Source organism: Peromyscus californicus, unplaced genomic scaffold, assembly GCF_007827085.1.
Source record: "Peromyscus californicus insignis strain IS unplaced genomic scaffold, ASM782708v3 Scaffold_4__1_contigs__length_199733344, whole genome shotgun sequence".
NCBI classification, from domain to species: domain Eukaryota; kingdom Metazoa; phylum Chordata; class Mammalia; order Rodentia; family Cricetidae; genus Peromyscus; species Peromyscus californicus.
In genome coordinates this window covers 195864300-195878763 of record NW_026294562.1, presented here as the reverse complement: position 1 = coordinate 195878763, position 14464 = coordinate 195864300, and the positions used below count along the sequence as shown (strand labels likewise).

The following is a 14464-nucleotide window of genomic DNA, read 5'->3' as shown; positions in this document are numbered from 1 at the left end:
AACTGTATTGCAAAATAAAAAAAAGAATCTCAAATAAACTAATTTTTTCTTAAAAAGCAAAAAAAAAAAAATAATAATAAAAACACAAAAAAACAAACAAACAAAAAAACCCTCCTGGCACAAAGCCTTCAGGAAATCTGGAATATTTTGAAAGACCAAATCTAAGAATACTTGGACTGGAAGAAGAAAATCAAATCAAGGCACAGAAAATATTTAAACAAAATTATACCAGGAATTTTCCCTAACATAAAGAAGGAAGTGCCTAAAAAGGTACAGGGAGCAATTAGAACAGTAAGTAGACTGGACCAGAAAGACAATTTCCCTTGGTTCATAATAAAAATACTGAATGTATAAAACAAAGAAGTTTGTTAGAAGATGAAATGGAAAATGATCAATTAACCAATAAACACATAAAGTCAGAGCCTAACACCTGGGTCCTCTGTGAACTGTTTTTTTTTTCTTTTCCTTTCTTTCTTTTTTCTTTTTTTTTTGGTTTTTTGAGACAGGGATTCTTTGTGTAGTTTTGGCACTTTTCCTGGAACTCACTCTGTAGCCCAGGCTGGCCTTGAACTCACAGAGATCCACCTGCCTCTGCCTTCTTGGTGCTGGGATTAAAGACATGCACCACCACCGCCTGGCATTTTTTTTTTTGGCTCTGTGAAGTCTTTAAAAGTCAGAATGTCATGGGCAATTATTTTCCAGACTCTAAGAGACCTTTGCTGCCAACCCAGACTACTATACCCAGTAAAATTTACAGTCACCATTGATGGACAAAATAAGATATTTGATGATAAAACTAAATTTTAGCAATAGCTGTCTATAAATATTGTTCTACAAAAGGCACTAGAGAAATCATATAACCTAAAGAGGTTAATCACACCCTAGGAAACACAGGGAATAAATGTGCCACGCCCACCACGGTGTCGCCCGTGTGACAGATGCCTTGGATGAGGTGGTTATGTGGGAAAGGGGGGCTTGCAGCCCTTGGGTCTATGCCCCCGGCGACCCCTTATCAATCTGCCCGAATCATGGTGCCAGGCTACATGGAACCACACAAAATCTGCTTGCAGAGGCTGGCTGGCACTTTGCCTTTTTTCTCTTTGCAGCTGTGACTATTGCTGTTTCCTTGTGTATTGATTTCAGGGAGTTAGCTCTCAATGTTCCTGATGTGCCCCATAAAGACAATAATGATTCCTCAAAAGTGGCCTCAATACCCCCACCTATAATTCAAGCTTTTAGGCAAACAGTTAAAGAGGGTCCTAGAAGTTTGAGGGAATTTATGAATGATTTAGAGCAAAAAGAACTTATGACTCAGAGGGACAAAGATTCTAGCGAGGAGAGAATGAAAGTAAAAGTCCAGGAACTCATGAGCAATCCACACGCGCAGCCAACAGCAGCTGCAAGGAAGCAGTTACAGGAACTAACCAGTCCTACAAGAATTATCCAGGGACAAATAGAGTTTCTCATCAAGGGTCGGTGGTGGCAACCCCCTAACTTTAATCCTAGATATAATAATTATTTGGAGCCATTGCCCTTTACGGGAGCTTATGATAAACATGGGAACCAATGGGTGAATCATAACAGTATGAAAACAGAATGGCATAAGTTACAGTTCATGGAAAGAATAGCTAGGTCACAACCCCCCTGGTGCCTTCTCACCTGCAGGCAAAGGTTAAATATTTTCACACAAATGAAACCATGTTTAGAATGATGGTGGGAAGGGTTTAATTTTGATACAAAACAAAGGTCTAATAATTACGTAGAAGGAAAACTTCAGCTAGGGCCGTAATGTTCTCTGTCTGGATGAGGGACCACAAAAGAGGAAATAACACCTGTACTCAAGAGATCTGTTAATCATTCTGAGAAAATTGTGTGACCACATTGTTAATTCTATATCTATCGCCCCACTGGCCGATTGCCTTGTTTTCTTCAAATGATTGTATAAAAAACACTGCTTGATCTGAGTAAAACTGCAGCAGTTTCACAGCATACTCTCATGTCTGTGTCTGTCTGTCATTCGCCGAATCTCACTTATCCTGAGTACCTTCGACCTGTTCTCCCTCGGTCTGGTGTTCCTACTGAGACCCAGTCCACGGCATAAATGATTCCTGACAAACAAATTAGAAGAGTAAAGACATACACACACAAATACACACACACACACACACACACACACACACACACACACACACACACACACACGACACAGGCACTGCTACTACCACCACCACCAAAACAACAGCAAAATAACAGGAATCAACAATCATTTTTCATTACTATCTCTCAATCTCAATGAGTTCAATTCCACAATAAAATTACACACACTGATAGAATGGATGTGAAAACAGAATCCATTCATCTGCTTAGGAGACACACCTTTACATCAAGGATAGATTTCACCTTAGGTTAAATGATCAGAACTATATATTCCAAACAAATGACCTAACAAGCACACAGGTGTAGCCGTTTTAATTTCTGATAAAATATACTTCAAAATAAAATTGATGAGAAGAAATAGGGAATGTCACTACATATTCATCAAAGAAATACTCCACCTAGAAGACATTGCAATTCTTAACATCTCTGCACTAAAATTAAGGATACACTAGTACATAAATAAAACACTATTATGTCTTAAGTGACATATTGACTCTCAAACACTGATAGTGGAAGACTACAATGCCCCACTCTCATCAATGGACCAGGCATGCACACAAAAATTAAGCAGAACCATGCTGAAGCTTGCTGACATTAAAAAAAAATGTTCTAAGAGTTATTTTTGGAACCTTTAACTCAAACATGCAGAAAAAATACTTTTTCACAGCAGCTCATCTGTTTCTCCAAAACTGACCACATGCTCAGTTACAAAGCAAGTATCAACAGATACAAGAAAAAATGAAACAGCACCTTTCATCCTATCTGAGCACCATGGTTATGTCTGGAATCAACAACAATAGAAACAGGAGAAAGTTTACAAACCATGGAAAATATAAGACTAACTACTGAATTAAAAATGGGTTAAGACAGAAATTGAAGACTTGCTAAAATCAATGGAAAATTATTACAAAGCATACCATAACTGGGTATAGGAAACAGTGAAGACAGTACTGAGAGGAGAGTCCATAGCACTAAATGTCTACATGAAAAAAGTAGAGATAACATACACTACTAACATAACAGTACACATGAAATCTGTAGAAAAAAAGTAGAAATCACACCCAAAATTAGACAGCAAGAAATAATTGAACTCAAGGCTTAAATCAATAAAATAGAAACAAAAACAAATATAAATCCTGGAATCAATGAAAAAGAGTTGGTTCCATAAGAAAATTGATAAGACTTAAATATCCTTGTCCAAATTAATTAAAGTTGGTGAGAAAAAAATCCCAAATTAGCAAACTTAAAAAAGAAAAGGAGGACATAACAGCAGACACCAAGGAAATGCAGAAAATTGTAAGGACATATTTTAAATAACTTGGTTCCACTTAACTTAGATATGTAAAGACATGGATAACTTTCTCAATGCATACCACTTACCAAAGTTAAATCACGATCAGACAAACGACTTAAACAGACCTATAGCTCCTTGTATAATAGAAGCAAACATTTGAGCTCTCACAACCAAAAAGAAAAAGAAAAAACACCTCAGGATCAGATGGTTTCAGTGCAGACTTTTACCAGAATTTCAAAGAAGACCTAACATAAACACACCTCACATTGTTTCTCAAAACATAAAAAAAATTGTCCAATTCATTGTCCTAACCAAATAAGCATATAACAAATAAACAGAATTACAGACCAATTTCCGTCATGAACATAGATGAATATTTTCTCAATATATTCCAAATAGATGGATCCAATTACACATCAAAATGATCATTCACTATTATTAACTATGCTTCATCCTAGAAATGCAGGGATATTTCAACAGTTGAAAATCAGTAAATGCAATTCACCATATAAGCAAACTGAAAGAAAACAAAATCTCCAGGATCATCTCATTGAATGCAGAAAAGGCCTTTGACATAATTCAACACCTCTTTATGATAGAATTACTAGAGAAATTAGAGATACAAGAGATATACCTCAGCAAAATAAAGACACTTTACAGCCAGGCCATCACCAACATGAACTTAAATAGAGAGAAAATCATAACAACTCCATGAAAATCTGGAAAAAAAACAAGGCAACTCACTCTATGTTGAACTTGTATATTATATTTTTGCTTCATCTAACTATGTTTTAGGTTGTCATATTTGGTTGTTTTCTCTTAGAAGCCCATTCTTTTCTTATGAGAGACAGAAAGCCAGTGGATCCAGAGAGCAGGAGATGTCAGAGAACTTGGAAAGAGTAGAGGGAGGGAGGATTATAATCAGGATATATTTTGTGAGAATATATCCTGATTATAATCTATAATCTATAAAAGAAATTTGGGATTTTGTGTCTACTTCCCAGTGCCATGCTAGAATTTTTTTTCTCACTTAAGCAATCCCAGGTCTTGTGAATACTGTCACAATCACTGTAACTTCAAATGTTCACTTGCCCTGTGGTGTTTGGAAAGCAATGTTGCCCTCAGTCTATTCACACACTCTGGTTTTACACTCTTTCTACAGACCTTCACCAAAGATCTCTATGTTTAGTGGGGATGAATATATTCTTTGTCCCATTTATGGCCTTCACAGTCTCTTATTGTCTGCAACTTGATAAGTTGTAGGTTTCTGTTTGAATTGCCATCCAATTCAAAAGGGACGTTCTTTGGTGAGGATTGAGAGGTTCAGTAATCTGTGGTATATCAATATTTAACTAGGCCTTGTTTTAATACTGTGTCCATTGGCAGAATACCAGAATTTGTTTTTCCCCTAAAGTCTATGAACGATCTTGCCACAGAAATTTAGTTATGTTTATAATTCCAGTCAGGTGTTCCATACCCTGGGATGGACCTTAGATCCAATCAGAAAATGGTTGGTTACAAACATAACTTTCTGTTCATTTACCCCCACACAGGCCAGTTGTTACTGTACCTATCATGTTTCACAGCTGGGTGAATGTGATGATTGTATTTCTTCTGTGAGATGATTCATAGTTTCCCAGCATGATAAAATCAAACCAGAGTAATTGCATCTTTCAGACGAGTAACTTGGTTTCTGTATATTATGTGATTCAGCTTGTGGTGTCTTCAGCAATGGTGTTTTACCATTAAATTATGGAGTATGTAATCCTGTACCTTCCCAATATATATGCTAGATAATAAATGTTAAAAATGTATGGTGCTTTCCTCTCAGATTATGATATACTTGGCTTAAAATTCTGTTCCTCATTTCTATTTACTTATTTTTTTCCTGCAGGATTTATGATTTCTTACTTCCTTGCAGGTGAATAAATCTTCATCATGTTGGTCTGTGCATTGAGATACAAGCATATAAGTTGCATTTTCTTTATTCAGTAATATCTCATTAGGTACCTAAGACAGTTTTTGTGTCTTAAACAGTGCCAAACAAAAATAAATGTGTATCTAGGTGATGTGGTATGTCGATTGAAATACACAGGAGTTCAACAGTCTGTTCAGGTGGCATGTGCACTTTTCAGTGGTAGTACACATTTGTGTGGAGCACATGTTTTGCTTTCTGTATTTACAAATATGTGGATCTGCCCATCTCTCTCTCTGTCTCTTTCTCTGCCCCTCCTCTCTCTTCCTTTCTCTCTCTCCAGTTGCTTTTGTTAGTTTTTTGTACCCACAAGAATATTCATCATTATCATGACTTTTTATAAAAGCCCTAAGTTGTGGACTAGTGTACTGGGTCATTACGTTAGCTTTGGTATGGTTCAAGTTTCTAATTGCACTTATTTTCATGCTGTTACAGTTCTTTAGATGGTACATAAAATTACTTGTTATATATGGGGCATGAATAAATATAGGGCTTTTAATTAAAGTAACTAATTTCTAGGGACACGGTGTGTAGTTGGAAGTTTTCCTGTGTGCCACTCACTCTGCAGCCACTCAGATCCAAGTAAACACACAGAGGCTTATATTCATTAAAACTGCTTGGCCATTAGCTCAGGCTGACTACTGACAAGCTCTTACACTTAAACTCAGACCATTTCTTTTAATCTATCTGTCACCATGTGTTCAGTGGCTTTACCTGTGTGCCATTACATGATGCTTCCTGGAGGGTGGGCAACCCCTGCAACAATGTAATAATGTAAAAAGATTTCTGTTAAGAGATGTGCTCAACTGTGACTGGGATAGTTGCAAGTGTTCCAGGAAGGACCATTGTGACCTTTGTGTAAACTCCACTCCCACCCAGATACCCCCCTTGAGGTTTCAGGAAGAATGTACATGTGGTCATGACTGTACACATTCTGTGATCAGACCATAATCTTGTGAAACGAAATTGTATGGGAATTGTAATCTTATGGCTTTTGTGGGTTTTTCCTTTAAAAACCCCCATATGGCTGCAGTAAGTTGCGACTCTTGCTCTCAGGACAAGAGTTTGCCCATCTGTACAGTTGCTTCTTCAATAAACACCTCTTGCTGTTGCATCAACTGGACTGGAGTCTGGGTTCTTGGGGCACCCCCTCAAGAAGGTAGTACTCTGGGTCTGGGGTCTATCATTTGGAGGTCCCACTGAGATTTTTTGGGTGCCCCTGGACCCCCACTCTGCCAGTTGGAGGTAAAAATCACCTCAATCTATGTTTTATGTTATTGTGTCCTTGTCCTTTGTCTGGTTGATTTGGCATCTGTACTCTGTGCCTGTGCATGAGGTGAGCGCAGGACCTGTATCTGGGACCTGTGTGGGGAGCAGACATGCTCAGATGTCCCTGGGTCCCCCTCTGGAGGTTTCCTCCAGAGTGGTCTGGAGGAAGGAGGTAGACATAGTGTCTCTCCTTCCCGGGGGGGGGGGGGGAGCGAGGATGCAGGCTGTTCGTGGCCACTCCCATCTGAATCTGTGCTTTTGGTTCTGTGGCTGAATCAACCACCGTGCAGACTGTGTCTGTCTTTGTCCTCTTTGTTTTTGTTTTTGTTTTTGTTTTTTTTTTTTTTTGAGTCTCTCTTTTGCCTCTACCTCTCTCTCTCCATATGGAGCAACAACTAACAACTCCTCTAAGTCTGACTTTAGATAACTGGAGAGATGTTCTCGCCTGGGCTCACAATGCCTCTCTGGGTGTCAAGAAAAAGAAATGGATCACCTTCTGCTCCTCAGAATGGCTGACATTTGGGTTTGGCTGGCCGGGGGATGGGACTTTTAACGTTGATATTATTTCACAGATGAAGGCTCGAATCTTTGACCAAGGACCACACGGGCACCCAGATTAAGTGCCTTACATTTCAGTCTGGGAGAGTTTCGCCAGAGACCCACCTGCCTGGCTGAAGTTGTTTCTCACTGCTTCGCCTGCCCCAGCAACGCTGGGACCCAGACCCCCACCTCTCCCTTCTCAAACTCCCCTTATACCCTTACCCCAAGCTCCCCAAGCTCCCCTTGTTCTACCAGCCCCGTCTGCCCCTCAACCATTTCCAAACTCTCCTACTTTCTCCTTTTACCCCCTTAAGGAAATCCAGCATAAAGAATCTAAAGAAAAGAAACCCCTGATTCTTCCAGAGGACCAGGGAGATCTACTCATGATGGAATCACCCTCCCTTATGCCAGTCCACTGGCACAGGGAAGGAGAACTCAAAATGGCTCTGGAGGAGAACTCTCCCAGCCCCTTCCCTCCCCCAAGCAGCCATCTCCACTCCCGCCATGATAGGGCCGGGGAGGGAGGAGACACTGGGATGTCACAGGTTTTTCCCCTTGGCTCAGTGGGCGGCCAAATGCAATACTGGCCATTCTCTGCTTCGGAACTCTATAACTGGAAAACTCATAATCCGTCCTTCTCCCAAAACGCCCAAGCATTAACCAGGCTAATAGAGTCCATTCTCCTCACCCATGTCCCCACATGGGAGGATTGTAACCAATTATTACAGGCCCTCCTCACAACTGAAGAGAGACAGCATGTTATCTTGGAGGCTCGTAAGAATGTGCCGTGGGATGATGGCAGGCCCACTCAACTGCCAAATGAAATTGAGAAAGCCTTCCCCTTGACCCGCCCCGACTGGGACTTCAACACCCCTCAAGGTAGGGAATGACTCTGTCTTTATCGCCAGATTCTCATGACAGGTCTCAAAGGGGCAGGTAGATGCCCCACAAATTTGGCAAAGGTACGGGCTATAGTTCAAGGGTCAGAGGAAACTCCGGCAGGGTTTCTAGAAAGATTAATGGAAGGATACCACATGTATACTCCCTTTGACCCCCAGGCGCCCAACAGACAGGCTGAGGTCAAAATGTCCTTCATTGGACAATTGGTCCCCGACATCCGTACTAAGCTGCAGTGGCTGGAAGGGCTCCAGGAGTATACTTTGCCAGACCTAGTAAGAGAAGCTGAAAAGATTTTTAGCAAAAGAGAAATGCCGGAAGAAAAAGAGGAAAGATTACGCAGAGAACAGGAACAGAGAGAGGACTTAAGAGATAAAAAGAGAAATAAAGAATTATCTAGATCCTGTAGTCTCAGGAACAGAGCAGAATAAGCCTAGACAGAATAAAAACCTGGGAAACAGGAGGAGGCCGCTGCTGGAACAGGATCAATGTGCTTATTGCAAAGAAAAGGGACACTGGGCCAAAGATTGTCCAGTCCGTATCCAGAAGACAAAAACGTGTAAGCCTGTCCCGGTACTGTCCTTGGAAAAAGATTAGGTGAGTCAGGGCCAGGAGCCTCTCCCTGAGCCCAGGGTAACTCTTAAAGGGGGATTCCAACCGGTGACATTTCTGGTTGACACAGGGGCCCAACATTTGGTCCTCACCCAGACCAAGGGGCCTCTGAGCTCCAAAACATCATGGGTCCAGGGGGCTACGGGGGGAAGACTATATAAATGGACTTCAGAAAGAGAGGTCCAATTATCCACGGGGAAAGTCACTCATTCATTCTTGCTGGTACCAACAGTCCATACCCATTACTGGGAAGAGATCTCCTCTCCAAGGTAGGAGCCCAAATTCACTTCCAAGAAAAGGGAGTCTCTGTTATAAAGCCTCTCCAGGTACTGACCCTGAGACTGGAGGATGAACACCGGCTACACAAAACTCCTCCAAAACCTCTCCGAATAGACCCCAAATGGCTCACCAACTACCCCTTGGCATGGGCAGAAATAGCAGGCATGGGACTGGCCACCCAGCAGCAACCGCTGGTGATAACTTTAAAGCCTACCGCCACCCCCATGTCTATCCGTCACTATCCCATGGCCAAGGAGGTGAAAGAGGGTATAAGGCCTCATATCCAGAGACTCTTACAATTGGGCATTTTGAAGCCCTGCCAATCGGCATGGAACACCCCCTTGCTGCCAGTCAAGAAACCTGGCACAAATGACTATAGGCCGGTCCAGGACCTGAGAGGGGTAAACAAAAAGACTGAGGACATTCATCCCACTGTACCTAACCCTTACATTTTGCTCAGCACCCTGCCTCCAGGACAATCTGGTACACCGTACTTGATTTAAAAGATGCCTTTTTCTGTTTGAGATTGAGCCCTCAGAGCCAGACCCTTTTTGCCTTTGAATGGAAAGATCCAGAGTCTGGATAATCGGGGCAGGGATTCAAAAATTCCCCCACCTTGTTCGATGAGGCCCTGCATCAAGACCTGGCAGACTTTCGAGTTAACCATCCAGATCTGACCCTCCTCCAATATGTAGATGATCTGTTCCTCGCAGCTGAGATGGAACAAGGATGCCTCCAAGGTACCAGGGCCCTGTTGAAAAGACTGGGGGAGCTGGGATATCGGGCCTCAGCCAAAACGGCCCAAATCTGCCAGTGAGAAGTGACTTACTTGGGGTATCTTCTACAAGAGGGCCAGAGATGGCTAACTGAGGGACATAAACAGGCCGTGGCTCTCATATCCCACCCTCTAGCGCTAAGAAGCTGAGAGAGTTCCTAGAGAGTGCAGGCTTCTGCTGCCTCTGGATACTGAGGTTCACAGAAATGGCAGCCCCACTATACCCCCTCACAAAGTCCAATGCTCCCTACACCTGGGGCGAGAAAGAACAGCAAGCCTTTGATAACATCAAGAAGGCTTTATTGTCAGCCCCCGCACTGGGCCTCCTGGACATGAAAAAGCCATTCACCCTGTATGTGGATGAATGAAAAGGGATACCAAAGGGAGTCCTAACCCAACAACTGGGCCCCTGGAAAAGACTGGTAGCCTACTTTTCCAAGAAATTGGATAATATAGTGTCAGGATGGCCTCCTTGTCTCTGCATGAGAGCCTCAGTGGCAATCCTGGTCAAGGACTCTGATAAGATCACACTGGGACAACCTCTCACAATAATGGCCCCACATGCTATAGAGACAGTGATCCGACAGCCCTCTGACCGGTGGCTCTCAAATGCAAGAGTCACCCACTACCAGGCTATGCTGCTGAACCCTGAGCGAATCCATTTTGGGACCGTCAATTCCCTCAACCCAGCTACTCTGCTCCCTGAGAGAGGAGCAGAAACTGCAGTGGAGCACAACTGTCACCTAGTGTTGGCTGAAACTCACGACACTCAAGAAGATCTGACAGATCATCCACTTCCGAATGTAGACATCAGCTGGTTCACTGATGGGAGCAGCTTTCTACATCAGGGAGAACAGAGGGCAGGTGCAGCAGTGGTGGATGGCACCAATGTGATCTGGGCAAGGGCCCTAACTCCTGGGACCTCGACCCAGCAGGCTGAACTAGTGGCCCTTACACAGGCCCTGAAGACAGCTAGAGGTAAGGCAGTTAATATTTATACCGACAGCCAGTATGCGTTTGCCACTGCACACAGTCATGGGGAGATATATCGCAGGAGAAGATTGCTGACCTCTGCAGGGAAGGACATTAAAAACAAGCAAGAGATTCTGGATCTCTTAGAAGCCCTTTACCTGCCCAAGAGACTGAGCATTATACACTGCCCAGGATACCAAAAAGGAGATGACCAGGTACTGGGGGAAATAGAATGGCCAATGAAACAGCCAAGGCCGCCACTCTAGGTGAACAGATACTCACCCTAAAAGAGCCTAGAGAACAGCCTCAAACCCCAAGATATAAATATTCAGATAGAGATCTGGATGTTATTTAGCAGATAGGGGCACAATATGATGAACAAGAAGGAGCTTGGAGACTTCAGGACAAAACAGTCCTACCCCAAAAGATGACTAGAATGCTAGTGACTAACCTCCACTGCCTGACCCACCTAGGACACAAAAAGCTCAGAGAGCTACTACAGAGAGAAGAACATTTTTATTTCATACCTAACCTAAACTCCCTGATCAAGCAGATTACGGGGTCCTGTGTTCCTTGTGCCAAGGTAAATGCCAGCCATCGGATACTGTCAGAAGGGGCCAGAGTTCAAGGATCCTGCCCAGGAACAAACTGGGAGATAGACCTCACTGAGATCTGCCCAGGACGATATGGAGCTAAATATCTCTTAGTCTGTATAGACACGTTGTTAACGTGGATAGAAGCTTTCCCTATGAAGAAAGAAGAGGCACAAGTGGTGGTCAAAAAGATCTTGGAAGAGATTTTTCCCCGTTTTGGCCTGCCCAAGGTAATAGGGTCGGATAATGGCCCTGCCTTCATTTCCCAGGTAAGTCAGTTGTTGGTCAGAATTTTGGGGCTGAGTTGGAAATTACATTGTGCCTATAGACCCCAAATTTCAGGACAGGTAGAACGTACCAATAGAACCCTCAAAGAGACCCTCACTAAATTAACGATGGAGACTGGCACTTGAGACTGGGTCGAACTCCTCCCCATGGCCTTGTTCTGGGTTTGGAACACCCCTGCTTTCTTTGGATTAACTCCCTATGAAATCCTCTATGGGGGCCCTCCCCCAATAGCAGACCTGTTGGGACCTCACATAGATTCCTTTGCTACATCCCTCAGTCTCCAGGCATGACTGAAGGCCCTCCAACTCATCCAGAACCAAGTCTGGAAACCGCTGGCAGCTGTGTACCAGTCCAAACCACCTAGTGTGCCTCATCCCTTCCAGATTGGAGACTCTGTCTATGTCCGAAGACATCAGACTAAGACTCTGGAACCTCACTGGAAGGGACCTTATGGCGTCCAACGTGGTGGCAAGAGTTTCCACCTAAAACCTGAAAAAAAAGATTCTAAAACGGAGCTAAAAACAGTTCCTAATTGTCTCTCTCAAATGAGCGGCAGCTGCCGGTTTGAGCTACTGGCGGGTTGCTGGCGTGCGCGCTCGACCTGCAGTATGGCGGGAATGAGGCCTCTGCAAGTGGCACATTAAGCTACATTGTGGATTTAGCCTTTGCTAGTACAAAACAAAAGAGGTTTCTGGGCTACACGCTACTTGGATAAAAGCATAGACCCAGGATAGCTCCCAGAGCTGGTGGTAAAGTACCACGCCATGTTGGGAAGCTGAGGTGGGCGGAGCCAGCAGCCACAGCTGCTGCAGCTTAAAGCAATAGATTCACAATAAGGCAGATTCAGATGTAATAGTTTAAAATGTGTGTAAAATATACGTAGGCTTAAAAGAGAAAAAAAAAGGTGATATATACAGTATAGAAACAAATACATGGTTTTAAAAAATAAAATCTTTAAAGAGACAGTAAAAAATAAGCCACGTAGAGATGACTATTACACAGAGAGTCTGGATTGTGTTGTCTTTGGGATTCTTAACTACAGAGAGATATTTGATTGTAAAGGAAGCTGAGTTAAACCAGTATGTATATTTTAAAGATACTTTGACTTCAAAATTTGGATGTAAGGATATGTTGCTTTGGAAAAGAGTCTCTTTTGTTTCCACAGAAAGCAAGAGGCTATGGATTTGTTCCAGATTAAGACACATCAGGTTTGACCAGCCAAGACCACCTGAAAGGTCTCCGATGACACCATGGCCCAGATGATCCAACATCCAGAACCGTTTCAAGGCAACTGGCTCAGATGATACAGCCTCACGGACTACTCCATGATCCTAAAATTTTCTTTGTTTCCCCAGAAGATACAGCACCCCCCTCCAGCAGGAAGTAGTAAGAGAAGCTACGCCCAAATTCCCAAATATACCAAGCTGACTTTGGAGATGTGTCAAGGTTAAAACCTTCCTTTTTAAGAAAAGAAAAGGGGAGGTGCTGTGGGATGGTCTGTATGTCAAATGTGTTGCTGATTGGTCAATGAATAAATCACTGATTGGCAGTGGCCAGGCAGGAAGTATAGGCGGGACTAACAGAGAGGAAAATTGAGAGAACAGGAAGCTGGGAGGGGAGACACTGCCAGCCGCCATCAGAACAAGGAAGATGTAAAGTACCGGTAAGCCACAAGCCACGTGGCAAGGTATAGATTAATAGAAATGGATTAATTTAAGCTGTAAGAACAGTTAGCAAGAAGCCTGCCATGGCCATACAGTTTGTAACCAATATAAGTCTCTGTGTTTACTTGATCGGGTTTGAGCGGCTTGGGACTGGCGGGTGAGAGAGATTTGCCCTGACTGTGGGCCAGGCAGGAAAACTCTAGCAACAACCTTACACCATGTTGCTGGACACCCTGACAGCTGTTAAGATCGACAGAATTGCTGCTTGGATCCACACCTCTCATGTCAAGTCGGCACCTGCTGAGGCCAACGAGGACCCTACGACCCTGAGATAGAAGCTTCAGCGAACTCAATATCCTCTAAAGCTCGAAATCATGCATGTCTGACACTGGACTTCATAATGGGGATGACTGGGACACTGTCTATGAATAACCTCCATACACCAGGAACAACTACCTGGACCTTAACTGTTGCAGACACTGATGTTGTTCTGGATACTAAATCTTTCATCGGCCCATACAGGGTTGGATGCCCAAACAAGATGGAAGCAGACCTCAAAAAGATCCTCGAGCCTTCCTTGCCCCAGACCCCATCCCTGGGCACCAGCCACTCCAGGGAAGACCTGCCCAACTTGGCCCCAGGTTCTGGCCACCGGGCAGGTTCCCTGCTAGCCCCACCGGGAAGGATCCCCTTCTCCAAGACCCCTGGCAGACCCTGCAGTCTCCACGCCCTGCCCCCACGCCCATCTGCCTGAGGCCCAAGCCTCTTCCTGAGACTTAGAGGCCGGCCCCCAGCTCCCATCTTGCTCCGGACGTCCCTTTTGGAACACTCGTGAGTACCCTTCCTTGCCCCAGACCCCATCCCTGGGCACCAGCCACTCCAGGGAAGACCTGCCCAACTCGGCCCCAGGTTCTGGCCACCGGGCAGGTTCCCTGCTAGCCCCACCGGGAAGGATCCCCTTCTCCAAGACCCCTGGCAGACCCTGCAGTCTCCACGCCCTGCCACCACGCCCATCCGCCTGAGCCCCAAGCCTCTTCCTGAGACTTAGAGGCCGGCCCCCAGCTCCCATCTTGCTCCGGACTTCCCTTTTGGAACACTGGTCTGTCTGAACCTAGTGTTCGGATAAGGCCAAGAACGAACCACAAGGAG

At 44.0% G+C, this 14464-nt stretch overlaps 1 pseudogene; it reads left to right on the top strand.

Moving 5' to 3' along the window:
- The first annotated feature begins 7078 nt into the window (after nucleotides 1-7078).
- LOC128124306 (uncharacterized) lies at nucleotides 7079-13650 on the top strand (annotated as a pseudogene).
- Nucleotides 13651-14464: the final 814 nt, after the last annotated feature.